Source organism: Microcaecilia unicolor, chromosome 1, assembly GCF_901765095.1.
Source record: "Microcaecilia unicolor chromosome 1, aMicUni1.1, whole genome shotgun sequence".
NCBI classification, from domain to species: domain Eukaryota; kingdom Metazoa; phylum Chordata; class Amphibia; order Gymnophiona; family Siphonopidae; genus Microcaecilia; species Microcaecilia unicolor.
The window spans coordinates 742526284-742540003 of NC_044031.1; the positions used below are offsets into that span (position 1 = coordinate 742526284).

The 13720-nt window shown below is 45.3% G+C and overlaps 1 protein-coding gene across 3 annotated transcripts in view; it reads left to right on the forward strand.

The window, feature by feature from the left end:
• Window positions 1-13720, forward strand: part of NTRK3 (neurotrophic receptor tyrosine kinase 3) — a 1282719-nt gene that overhangs the window by 1083988 nt on the left and 185011 nt on the right. The gene's annotated exons all lie outside the window — the stretch shown is intronic.

The window sequence follows — 13720 nt, forward strand, 5'->3', positions numbered from 1 at the left end:
TTGGACATACGTAAGCGCCTATGCGGCTTAGTAAAAGGGCTGCTATGTTTTTAGCCTGCAAAGTCTGTCTAGCAGATACTGATATACCCCTCACTGAGAAACAACTCTAGCATTTAAAAAAGACCGTCTTAAGGCCTGAAAGTAGAATAAATGCAATTGCAAAGCCCACAGACGTGCTGCTGAGACTTTCTAAGAGCCTGTACCTGATATTCAGATTAATATTCTTGCTCCAAAAATTAAGCAAATATTTTTGTTCCCATTTTCTGTTGTCTTCATTTTTTTGTCCCTTCCTAAATGCTATTCCTAAATGCCCCTCGCTACCTCTCCACCCTCATCTCTCCCTACACTCCTTCCCAGGAACTCCGTTCACTAGGCAAATCTCTCCTAATTGCACCCTTCTCCACCATCGCTGACTCCAGACTCCGTTCCTTTTTGTCTCGCCGCACCTTATGCCTGGAATGGGCTTCCTAAGCCGTTACGTCTAGCTCCATCCCTGGCTGCCTTCAAATCCGGCCATCTGTTTGATGCTGCTTTTGACTCCTAACTTGTCACTCGCTCGTAACCTTTATCTTGTCTTCCTCTCTTCAATAGTCCCTTTCCCTATGTGTCCTTCTGCCTGTCCTACCCTTATCCTTATTGGTCCTGTCTGTCTGTCTGTCCTGATTTAGATTGTAAGCTCTTTTGAGCAGGGACTGTCTTTTCTTTCTTCATGTTCAATTGTGAAGCGCTGCGTACGACTGGTAGCGCTATAGAAATGATTTATAGTAGTAGTAGTAGTATTAGTAGTAGTAGCATTCAAATAAATCCTGCTTGAACTATGTTCTAGTGTGTGTATAGGCTCTGATATCCTGGCTTTTATACTTTGCTAGAAAGGATTTTGCTTCTTGTAGTAGGTTGAAGCTTGCTTGGTTACAATACCATGCCTAAAGTATTTAGGGACCTATTTGCTAAGCTGCATTAATTGTTTGAAGTGGCTTTTGAGATGCGGTAATAGTGCATATTATTTGCTGTGTTAAACACCTAAAATGGAAATCACTAACAGAGAGTGTGTGATGGGCAGGGAATGCCTCAGAGTTAATGTAGAGGTTGCCACCGTGCCGTAATTGCAAATGTAGTAATGTAGCAGATAACACCAGACAGTTAATACCATGTCATTAATGAACCTTGCCCTGAGTTAGCAGTAAGGCTGCCCTCTCAAAAGTGCAGAGGAAGCCCCCAACAGTTACCGCAGAGGTTTTGTACCTAGTGCACCTTAATGTTTGAGTTAGCAGGTTAGGTGCAAGGCCTTAGTGCACTTAAATTGGGACCTTTAGCAGCTAGAACAGAGAGGAAAATGTCTCTAACAGCTTCTGATCAGTACGTTCAGTGCAGTTTTTCATTGGTGCTCAAAATTGTCACAGACTGCTAAGTACTATTGCTTTTACCAATTTGCAGACAGAGTACATGACCCCTGAGGCAGGTGGCCAACTGCCGAAACAAGGTCCCATGTTGAGTCTTTGTATATGAGGTGCATTGGGCAATAAAATTCCTTTTGAACCGCTGGAGACTCCTGACCCACCCCTACTTTTATGTGTTTTTTTTTTTTTTATATAGGGGCTTTTTCTTCTGTTTTCTTCTGATCTTAAAGGTGCCGTTGGTACCTGACCCCCTAATGCTCACCCCAACTTCCTGAGGATCATCTCAATCCTTTTGCTCTAGACCCCCATACCCACCTTCAAAAGACAGCCATTAGGGGTCACCAGTGCCTTTTTGAATGATGGTGCTGGTGAGGTCAAGAGCAGGGCTGTGCCAACACAGTAAGCGGGGTGGGCGCCGCCACGGTGCTTACTCTCGCCACTTACTTCAGCTCCACGCCGCCCAGGGGGCTTTAAATCTTTTACCTCCAACGGTCGCAGCAGCTGAGCAGCATCAGTGAAAGCGCTGCCGATGTCTCCAGCCTTCCCTTCGCGCTCGTTGGTTCCCTCAGTGTCCCACCCTCGCAAGGAAATGACATCAGAAGAAGGCGGGGCACTGAGGGAATGAACGAGCGAGCGCGAAGGGAAGGCTGGAGACGTCAGCAGCACTTTCACTGATGCTGCTCAGCTGCTGCGAAAATCGGAGGTAAAAGATTTAAAGCCCCCAGGGCGGCGCGGAGCTGAGGTAAGGGAAGGGCAGAGAGAGACATGTATGGGAGGGCAGGGCCCGGGGAGAGGAGAAATTGCTGGAAATGGAGGGGAGGGGAGAGAGGAGAATTGCTGGATATGGATGGAGGAGGGAAGGGCAGAGAGGGACAAGGATGGACATGGATGGGAGGGCAGGGCCCAGGGAGAGAGGAGAAATTGCTGGACATGGACGGGAGAGAGGAGAATTGTTGGACATGGATGGAGGGGAGGGAAGGGAAGACAGAGGAAGGAGATGCACATGGATGGAGGGGAAGGGAGAGAGAAGAAATGCTGGGCATGGATGGAGCAATCCCACAAAGATGCACTCCATCTTTCAGCTCCTATTTCCTTTGCATCTTGTGCCACATGGGGGGGGGGGGGGGCGCCAACTGATAGTCTGCAGGGGGGCACCAGAGACCCTAGGCACGGCCCAGAGAGCAACTAGGAATTGTTTTTGTCTCGGGATGACTCAATCACTAGGGAATTTTTATAGTATGTCCAGGGGGTCAGGGCTGGGGGCTAGATTAGGGGGAGTGAATGTCTTGACTGGAGGGTGGGGATCTGGATTTATTTATTTATTTATTTATTTATTTGTGACATTTGTATCCCACATTATCCCAAACAAGATTGACTTCAATGTGGCTTGCAATAAACAGGATAGGATACATAACAAAGAATAATGCATAAGAAAGTAATTTGTTGTAAGAATCCAATTTTACAATACAGTATCATAAGCATAGTGGGATAGCTATGGATGTTTAACATTTAGAAAATCTATTATGAATGAGAAATTGTACATGAAGCAAAAGAAAGTTAATGGTAAAGAGAGTAATAACCAATTCAGGTAATAATTAGTTGTTTGAGATATGGTTGTTCTTTGGAGGGTTTGTTTGATAGGAACAATTTGATCATTTTGCGAAATCTAGTATATTCCTGTACATTTCTTATTTTCAGTGGTATGGAGTTCCACCATTTGGTTCCTAGGTAAGGGAAGTCTACAGAATGGACAGTTTTGTAGAAGGTTGGGATGATCAATGGGGGTAGGATGAGCATCAGGGGATGGGGATGCTGATTGAGAGGTTAGGGTGAGTATTAGGTGCTTGACAATACCGAGAGCCACTTTAAGTGACATCCCAATAACAGTGGGCCATGGCTTGGCCTGATGATCCTGAGTGCTAAAATATCCTCAGCTTTTTACTTGGGTTATTTTACCAGTTGTAACATGGCTTGTGATGTTCACCCAGTCACAGCACAAGGTGTGGTATAGTATTTACATAGTAATGAGCTACTTTACATACATTGGCATGTTTTCCATCTCATTATTATATTCTTCATGGTGTCTTAAATATTGCTGCATTAAGGCAAGCAAATCTGCATTAGTGCACTTTGTTAAGGGGTAAATCAAACTGGTTGTTGTGCCCTTTGATAAAGTCCCTCCTTAATGAACCATGTGTTAAAAGTACTGCTACCTAGGGATGGACAGCCAGAACATTTTTGTTTCATTTTTTTCTGTTCTTTTTTTTTTCCATTTCAAAACATATAGTGTGCACTATTTGCCCACTCTTGAGAAATGGCCTAGTGGTTAGGGTGGTGGACTTTGGTCCTGAGGAACTGAATTTGATTCCCTGCACAGGCAGCTCCTTGTGACTCTGGGCAAGTCACTTAACCCTCCATTGCCCCATGTAAGCTGCATTGAGCCTGCCATGAGTGGGAAAGCACAGGGTACAAATGTAACAAAAATAAAATAGATACTATTGGAGATTCTACATGGAATGTTGCTACTATTGGAGATTCTACATGGAATGTTGCTATTCCACTAGCAACATTCCATGTAGAAGGCTGCGCAGGCTTCTGTTTCTGTGAGTCTAATGTCGTGCAGGACGTCAGACTCACAGAAGCAGACGCCTGCGCGGCCACATTGGTGATCTGCAAGGGCCGACTTCTACATGGAATGTTGCTACTCTTTGAGATTCTACATGGAATGTTGCTACTATTGGAGATTCTACATGGAATGTTGCTATTCCACTAGCAACATTCCATGTAGAAGGCTGCGCAGGCTTCTGTTTCTGTGAGTCTGACGTCCTGCAGACTCACAGAAGCAGAAGCCTGCGTGGCCACATTGGTGATCTGCAAGGGCTGACTTCTACACTAGTGGAATACCAACATTCCATGTAGAATCTCAAATAGTAGCAACAGTGGAGGAGTGGCCTAGTGGTTAGGGTGGGGGACTTTGGTCCTGAGGAACTGAGTTTGATTCCCACTTCAGGCACAGGCAGCTCCTTGTGACTCTGGGCAAGTCACTTAACCCTCCATTGCCCCATGTAAGCCGCATTGAGCCTGCCATGAGTGGGAAAACGTGGGGTACAAATGTAACAAAAATAAATTGTGTACTGTCATTGATGAATGGCATTTGTTTAAAAAAAAGCCCATCCCTACCTCTAACTCAAGCATTGTAATCCTGCATTAACATGCAATATTAATGCTAATGTTTAGCTACAGCTCTAGAGATTAGTTAAGTTTTTCTATTAATGTCGCTTTTAACAAGGATCTATGCATGAATGCAAGCTCAGTTACTTTTAAATATGCTGATAAGTATAATAATTTTGCATTTTGACAGCTTCTTTCAATATTACGTGTGACAGTTTACATTAATGGTGGAAAAACTAGCATCAGCATTAATGCAAAAGTATGAAGGCCTATTTTACACACACTAGGTATATTCACTGTCAGGCCCTTTTACAAAGTGGCAGTAAGCCCGAAGCAGGCTTTCCGCACGCCAGTTTGGAGTTACCACCAGCCTAGCGGCAGTTCCAGCCCCAGTGCATGTCATTTTTTGCACTGGGGAAAATAGGGCTTTATATGTTTGTGCAGCAGTTACCCAGTGGTAATCGGGCAGTGTCGCATGCTACCCAGTTATTGACGGGTTTGCGTGGGAGCCTTTACCACCACCTCAATGGGTAGTGGTAAGTGATCCCCCTTGCATGGCCACATGGTAAGAGCAATCTTACTTCATGGCCATGGCTTTTTCAGTCAACATCACTTTGTATTTGTTCACCGGAGACTCCAAAGACTCTCCAGTACTATGTAAGCCACATTGAGCCTGCAAATAAGTGGGAAAATGTGGGATACATATGTAACAAATAAATAAGTAAATAAAATAATCTTATTTTTTGTTACATTTGTACCCTGTGCTTTCCCACTCATGGCAGGCTCAATGTGGCTTACATGGGGCAACGGAGGGTTAAGTGACTTGCCCAGAGTCACAAGGAGCTGCCTATGCCAGGAATCAAACTTAGTTCCTCAGGACCAAAGTCCAGCACCCTAACCACTAGGCCACTCCTCCACTGCCACCAAATTGTCTTATTTACAAGCTCTATTTCAAGCTGACTATGTATATGTTTCAATACATTGACTATCAAATAATATATCCTACTAAAAATATCATAGAAATGAGGAAAAAGACCTCGAATGTCCCGACCGTGGCAGTAAGCGAACAGTCTTAGGGGTCCTTTTAAAAATCGTACTAGTGATTTTCATGTGCAGTAAGAATAAGCACACGCTAAGGAAGAGATTCTATATATGGCACCTAAAAACATCGCTGAAATCATTGCCGACTAAGCGTATTCTACAATCAGCACCTAGTTGATATTTCAGCGCTATCTCCGCGCGTCCATTTACGACAACAAAAACCTTGTATAAATCTCTAGGTCCACTGCTCCATATTCTATAACTAAGCACCTAAATTTTGGAACACCCATGAAACGCCGATTTCCCCACCCATAACCGTGACCCTTCTTGCCTCCGTGCATTAGAAGTTCAATGCACATCATTACAAAATGATGTAATGATGTGTGAGTTGTGCTCCTAATTTCTAATCAGTGCCAATTAGTGTTCATTATTGCTTAAGTGCTGTTACCAGTGCTCAATAGCTTGTATAGCTGGTACAGCTGTAGAAGCCCACGGGTGAGAGAGAATCTGAGCCTGGAGTCAGTCCCAGATCCTGAAGCGGATATTTACTTGACATCATTTTGAAGCGACAGCTGTTGGTAGCCTTTAAATAGCGCCTATAAAGAACTTATGAGTGCAGCACAAGCATTCAGCGCCGATGTCTCAGTTTACAGGTCATTGTGTATCTGTTGAGGGCAATTAACCCGAGTCCCTGACGAAAGCACTGAAACCCGCAGTGTCGGGCGCAATCAGGGGAAGCCCAAGTGGATTTCAGCATTAAGAGACACGGACACGGCTTAAAGACAAGATAAGTTTATTATTATTTAGAGCACATGTAGTTTGAGCACTTTTACGTGTTTGCAATAGCACTATAAAAAATGAATTAAGGGATAGCCCAATGAAGAGATGCTATGCCACTAGGCAAAAGAATCAATGATATTGTCCTTATAAGTGGTATCTTCCGAGGGTTCCCTTATAGAAGTATAAGAATATATCACATCATGAATATGTATAATTAAACAATGTGTAAGGAGAAAAACTAAAGGTATTGCTATTTGCAGACAGTTAGTTCCTATCTTTGGTTTTGTAGTTTATTTGGTTGCGTCTACCAAAGAGCATTTTATTGGGGAGATTTTGTGTGGTTTGAAAAGTGATTCGGCACTCGCTCAAAACACACGCCTACACTACCGCAGGTCATTTTCAGCGCACCTTTGTAAAAGGAACCCATAAGGAATCCTTTTACAGAGCGGTGGTAAGTCCAAAGCAGGCTTACCGCGCTCGCTCTTCTGGGACTACTGCTGGCCCAGCGTGGCCATTAGTGGTAGTCCTGCCCTGAGTGTGTGCCATTTCCGGAGGAAAAAGAACCCCCCCCCCCCCCCCCGGAAATGGCTTACATGGCGATCACCCGGTGGTAATCGGGCATCAGCATACCGCTGGGTTAGCGCAGGAGCCCTTATCGCCACCCGAATGGGTGGTGGTAAGGGATCCCCACCACATAGCCATGTGGTAAGAGTTCTGACATACAAGGAAAATGGCTCCTGCCTCTAGCGCAGGGCCCTTTTTCCTGTCTTTTTCTTTGGTTACATTAAAAATAGAAATATGAAAAAAGCTGTTTTATATCCCCCATACTTTTTCTTGCACAGCATAGCCTCTGTTTCTTTGTTCCACAATCTAATTCTCCACACTCTACAGAATTTTTCATAGATCAAAATATTTATCTGCAAAGGCTGAATCAAGCTTATTTTGTGCTTCCAATTCAGCTGGAAGACAGGTAACTGACTTGATAAAAAACAAGGATAATGCTTCCTATATTGAGGGAACATTAAAAATATATATTTTTTGTCACACACTTGGAGTTGATTACTTGTCTTCCCACATCTGAGCTGAAGGTGAATTACACAGAGGTACAGTAAAAATTTCCTTGTAATTTTTCACATGCAATGGAAGTTTACATGCAGAAAATGGCTTTTATTGAATTACCGATACAAACAATATATCCTCACATATATCACTGACATGAAGAAAGCTATTGAGATTCATACGGAGGAAAAAGTATCAGTAAGCCCCAATTAGATTTAACGTAGTCTTCACTGGGCTTAGTTGCAATCATAGGCATTAAAAAACTCAAACGTGCATATTGAATTACACCTAGATATACTACTACTACTACTTATCACTTCTATTGCGCTACAAGGCATACGCAGCGCTGTACACCATACATGAAAAGACAGTCCCTTCTCAAAGAGCTCACAATCTAAATAGGACAGACAAACAGACAGAACAACTAAGAGGTAAGGGAATTAAAGAGGTGGGGATAAAAGGGTACAGAGCAAGTGAGTAGTGGTTAGGAGTCAAAAGCAGCGTTAAAGAGGTGGGCTTTTAGCCTGGATTTGGAAACGGCCAAAGACGGGGCTAGACGTACAAGTTCGGGAAGTCTATTCCAGGCGTGAGGTGCAGCAAGATAAAAGGAACGGAGTCTGGAATTAGCAGTAGAGGAGAAGGGGACAGACAAGAGAGATTTATCCACAGAACGGAGTACCTGAGGGCGGGGCATAGAGAGAGACAAGAGTGGAGAGGTACTGGGGAGCGGTAGAGTGAATGCACTTGTAGGTCAGTAAGAGAAGTTTGAATTGAATGTGGAAACAGATAGGGAGCCAGTGAAGTGACTTGAGGAGAGTGCTGTGAGCATAGCGATTCTGGCGAAAAATGAGTCACGCAGCAGAGTTTTGGACTGATTGAAGAGGACTGATTGAAGAGGAGAAAGATGGATAAGTGGGAGGCCGGTGAGAAGCAGGTTGTAATAATGTAGGCGAGAGGTGACAAGAGTTCTAGTAGAGTGCTCAGAGAGGAAGGGACAAATTTTGCTGATGTTATAGAGAGAGAAACGACAGGTTTTGGCAATTTTTTTTTACATTTGTACCCTGCGCTTTTCCCACTCATGGCAGGCTCTATGCGGTGGGCATTGGAGGGGTAAGTGACTTGCCCAGAGTCACAAGGAGCTGCCTGTGCCAGGAATCGAACTCAGCTCCTCAGGACCAAAGTCCACCACCCTAACCACTAGGCCACTCCTCCACTCCAATCTGCTGAATGTGAGCAGAGAAGGAGAGAGAGGAGTCAAAGATGACCCCAAGGTTACGAGCTGATGAGACAGGGAGAATGAGAGTGCCCCTTTAGCCAATGCTCTATGTTAAGGGGTATTTTTATTACGTTTTGTCCACATAAAAAGCTTATATTACAGGCAGAAAAGGGCTGATATAAAATCACCTGTTTGCCTATGTTTTACTTGGCATAAATCCTGATGCCTAAATTAGATGCAGAGTGGCTGTATCTCTATATAATAATTGGTCAATATGCCTCCCTGGATGGCTGCTTGCTGGGTTCGTAACAGCATGCAAATGAGCTGACGTCAGCTCGCCTCCAGCATTCTCTTCCCTCTGTCCCGCCCTTGTGGAAAGATGAAATGACGTTAGAGGAGGGTGGGACACAGAGAGGGAAGGCAAGGGAAGGCTGGAGGCCACGCAAGCCGAGCCTGCTGCCGCTGCGACCTGAGGTAACATAAACGGCTTAAAGGCAGGGTGGCAGGAAGGACAATAGGGCTGCTGTGGAGATGACGGTGGGCAGGTGAGGGCTGGGGTTCAACTCCACCTTGGGTGCTTAAAATGGAGGTAGGTGGGGGCTGGGGCTCCTCACTGGACATGGATTGGAGGGGAGGGGGATCGCTGGACATCGATGGGATGGGATGGAAAGGGAGACTCGCTCGACTTGGAGAGGAGGGCAGGGCAGGGGACAGAGAAGAAATCGCTTAGATGAGAGTCACTGGCCATGGATGGGATGGGATGGGAGGGCAGAGGAGAATCGCTGGATATGGATGGGATGGGAGGGCAGGGAAGAGGAGAATCATGGATGGGATGGGAGAGGAGGGTAGAATCGCTGGACACGGATGGGATGGGAGAGGAGGGGATAATCACTGGACATTGGATGGGAGGGGAGGGCAGAATCGCGGGACACAGATGGGAGGGCAGAGCAGAGGAGAATCGCTCGACTTGGAGAGGAGGGCAGGGGACAGAGAAGAAATAGCTTAGATGAGAGTCACTGGGCATGGATGGGATGGGATGGGAGGGCAGAGGAGAATCGCTGGATATGGATGGGATGGGAGAGGAGGGTAGAATCGCTGGACACGGATGGGATGGGAGAGGAGGGGATAATCACTGGACATGGGATGGGAGGGGAGGGCAGAATCGCGGGACACAGATGGGAGGGCAGGGCAGAGGAGAATCGCTGGACATGGAGGGGAGGGCAGGGGAGAGAGGAGATATTGCTTAGACGAGGGCCTTCCTAGGGCCCATTTCATTTTTCACGAAACAGGCTTTGTTGCTTATTCTATAATAATGCGCATAGATTGTAGAAACACCCATGCCCCACCCATGGCAACTATGCAACTTCGAATTTACGTTCACCGCATTACAGAATACACTTAGCAAGTTGTGTGCGTACATCTTAATGCTAATTAGGGCTCATAATTGCTTGTTGACATCCAACTGACAGCGCTGATTAGCTAGTTAACCAATTAAGTTACGCGCCTTGTTTCTCTGCACAGAAATTAAGGCACCATATATAGAATTTCAGGGATAAGGGACAATTCTATAACAGGGAACCCACATCTATACATGCCAATTGAATGTGTAAGTGTGCAGAATACTGTCTGTTATGTAAAAGTCACAGCAGGTTGAATACATGATGGAGGAGTGGCCAAATGTTTAGAGCACCAGGTCTTGACAGCCAGAGGTGGCCAGTTCAAATCCTGCTGTAGCTGCAAGTCACTTAACTCTCTGTTACCTCAGGTACAAAATTAGATTGTGAACCCTCCAGGGACAGAGAAATACCCAGTGTACCTGAATGAAACTCACCTTGAGCTATTACTGAAAAAAGGTGTGAGGAAAATCTAAATAAATAATAGTAAACAAATAATACTCTGTAAAAGCATGTGTAAGTAGCAGAGTGCTTAAATGCAAGCGGGCATTTACATGGACATATATCTATGCATCTTAATGAAATACTAGAATAAATCTTGGAGAAACTGTGCTCATCTGCAGGTGTAAATATGCATGCATAATTTATAGCGTATGAATTGTAAAGCATAACTCCGCCCATCTTTTAATCCAAACTCTGCCCCTGAGGATGCCTACTGTACAAGTAACAAAAATATATATAGGAGAATGTATCTAGAAACGCTTATAAATTGCAAACGAGGTAGAGTCTCATACCACTTTGCACGGCTCCTTTTCACATCACTCCCGTGGTGAATCTGTGCTCGCGCGCTAAACTTTAATCATTGACTCAAACCTCCTCCATCCTATATTACAATTATTCGCAATTCACTTGTCATAGTATGCTGTTCACTCTTGTGCATAGATATATTCCAAAGACACTTAACGAGCTGGTGTGCTCCACTTTCCAAACTGGTGTGCCTGTGTACCCCGACAGGTGCCTGTTTCGCAACGCTTCGTCAAAGGGGGTTCCCACACCGTTTAGCCTAACAAAATAAATCACAATAACGTGTCAAAGGTAAATTATCTAACTCATCTCCAAGTGCTCCTTCACAATTATATCCCCAGAACCCAGACTTACTGTTATGTGTAATATAGGATGGAGGAGGTTTGAGTCAATGATTAAAGTTTAGCGCACGAGCACAGATTCACCACGGGAGTGATGTGAAAAGGAGCCGTGCAAAGTGGTATGAGACTCTACCTCGTTTGCAATTTATAAGCGTTTCTAGATACATTCTCCTATATATATTTTTGTTAGTTTTAACAGTAATATTGGAGAAAGTAAAAGCCGTTTATTTTTGATACTATACAAGTACACATTTTATCAGGCATACGTTTAGGCATGGCTTAATTTTAAAGACCCTATTTACATGCATAAATCAGCATTTTAATCTGGATTCTATATATGAGAATAGATTCTATATATTACGCCTAAATATTGATGCCAAAATGACATATGCCTAAGCATATTCTGAAAGTATGTCTTAATTTAGGTGTACTTTATAGAATAAGCCTACATTTCTACGCGGTTTATAGAATATGTGGAGCAGTGGCGTACAAAGGGGTGGGGCGGTGGGGGCGGTCCGCCCCGGATGCACGCCGCTGGGGGGGGGTGCCGCGGGCCTGTCGGCTCCGCTCGGTCCGTGCTCCCTCTTCTGCCCCGGAACAGGTTACTTCCTATTCTGGGGCAGAGGGAGCATGGAACGAGCGAAGCCGACAGGTGCGCACCCCCCCCCCCCCCAGCAGGTAAAAATGCACCCGGGGGTGTCCTTTCGCTGGGGGTGGGGAGGGTCACTGCACCTGGGGGGGGGCGCATTGGCGATCCGCCCTGGGTGTCAGCCACCCTAGGAACGCCACTGATGCGGAGCACCCATCCGCGTGACTAAATTTTGTCACAGGCAGCTGTACCAAGTAAAACTTGGTGTAAACCTTGATGCCTAAATTACGCACAGACCAGATGTATTCTATAACAACATGCATAGATTTTAGAAATGTCCACAACCTGCCCATTCCATGCCCATATCCATGCCCCCTTTTCAACTATGCAACTTAGAATTTATATGCATCACGTTATAGAATACACGTGGAGGGGCATAATCGAACAGGGGCGCCCGTCTCTAAGAACGGCCCCGTAAAGGGGCGTCCCCGACTGTATTATCGAAACAAGATGGGCGTCCATCTTTCGTTTCGATAATACGGTGGGGGACGTCCAAATCTCAACATTTGGGTTGACCTTAGAGATGGCCACCCTTAGAGATGGACGACCTTGGCTTTCGCCGATAATGGAAACTAAGGACGTCCATCTCAAAAACGGCCAAATCCAAGCCATTTGGTCATGGGAGGAGCCAGCATTTGTAGTGCACTGGTCCCCCTCACATGCCAGGACACCAACCGGGCACCCTAGGGGGCACTGCAGTGGACTTCAGAAATTGCTCCCAGGTGCATAGCTCCCTTACCTTGGGTGCTGAGCCCCCCCCCCCCCCAGGTCCGCCTACCTGACGTACACTGCACCCACTACAAGTGCTCCAGGGACCTGTTGCGATGGACCTGAGTATGGCATTTGAGGCTGGCAAAAAAGTATTTTAACCTGTTTGTTATGGTGGGAGGGGGTTAGTGACCACTGGGGGAGTAAGGGGAGGTCATCCCCGATTCCCTCCAGTGGTCATCTGCTCAGTTCGGGCATCTTTTCACAGCTTGGTCATGAAAAAAAATGGACCAAGTAAAGTCGGCCAAGTGCTCATCAGGGACACCCTTCTTTTTTCCATTATCGGCCAAGGGCGCCCATCTCCTAATCACGCCTCAGTCCCGCCTTCGCTACCCTGCCGACACACCCCGCGACAGAAAGCCTTCGAGGGTGTCAAAAAAATTGGCTTTCGATTATGCCGATTTGGGCGGCCTTGCGAGAAGGGCGCCCATCTCCCGATTTGTTTCGAAAGATGGGCGCCCTTCTCTTTCGAAAATAAGTGTGATAGCTATTCCTTCGTGTAAATTTGAATTAATGCCAACTAGGGTCAATAATTGCTTGTTATTTGGCAATTATCAGCACTGATTGGCTTGTTAACTAAGTTGCATGTGGAAATACATAGAATCCGGAAGATGGTAAATAAAGTTGCGTGTACGAACTTGGCAATGCAGCCAAATTGTGCATGCATCTTAATTGTTTAACAAGCCAATTGGTGCTGATAATTGGCCAATATCAAACAAGTATAGAATTTACGTATCTAACCTTCTAAGCATATTCTATAAAGTGGTGCACTTAATTCTAATGCGTGGATCTCCAAAGTGGGTATGGCCATTGGAGGGGTATGGGCGGATCATGGGCATTTAAAAAAATTAGGTGAACTGTTATAGAATATGCCCGATCCGAGCCTAAGTTAGGCGCTGGCATTTGCACTAGATTTTAGTTGGCATAAATGGTCATGCCTAAATTTTAATCACAGGGATGGGTGCTACGCATATTCTATAAATCACGCTTTACTTTAGGCGAGGTTTATAGAATAGCACTAAGTGCGTTTTTTTCCATGCCAATTTTATCGATGCCATATATAGCATCTGACCAAAAAACGAGCCAGAAACTCAAAGCAT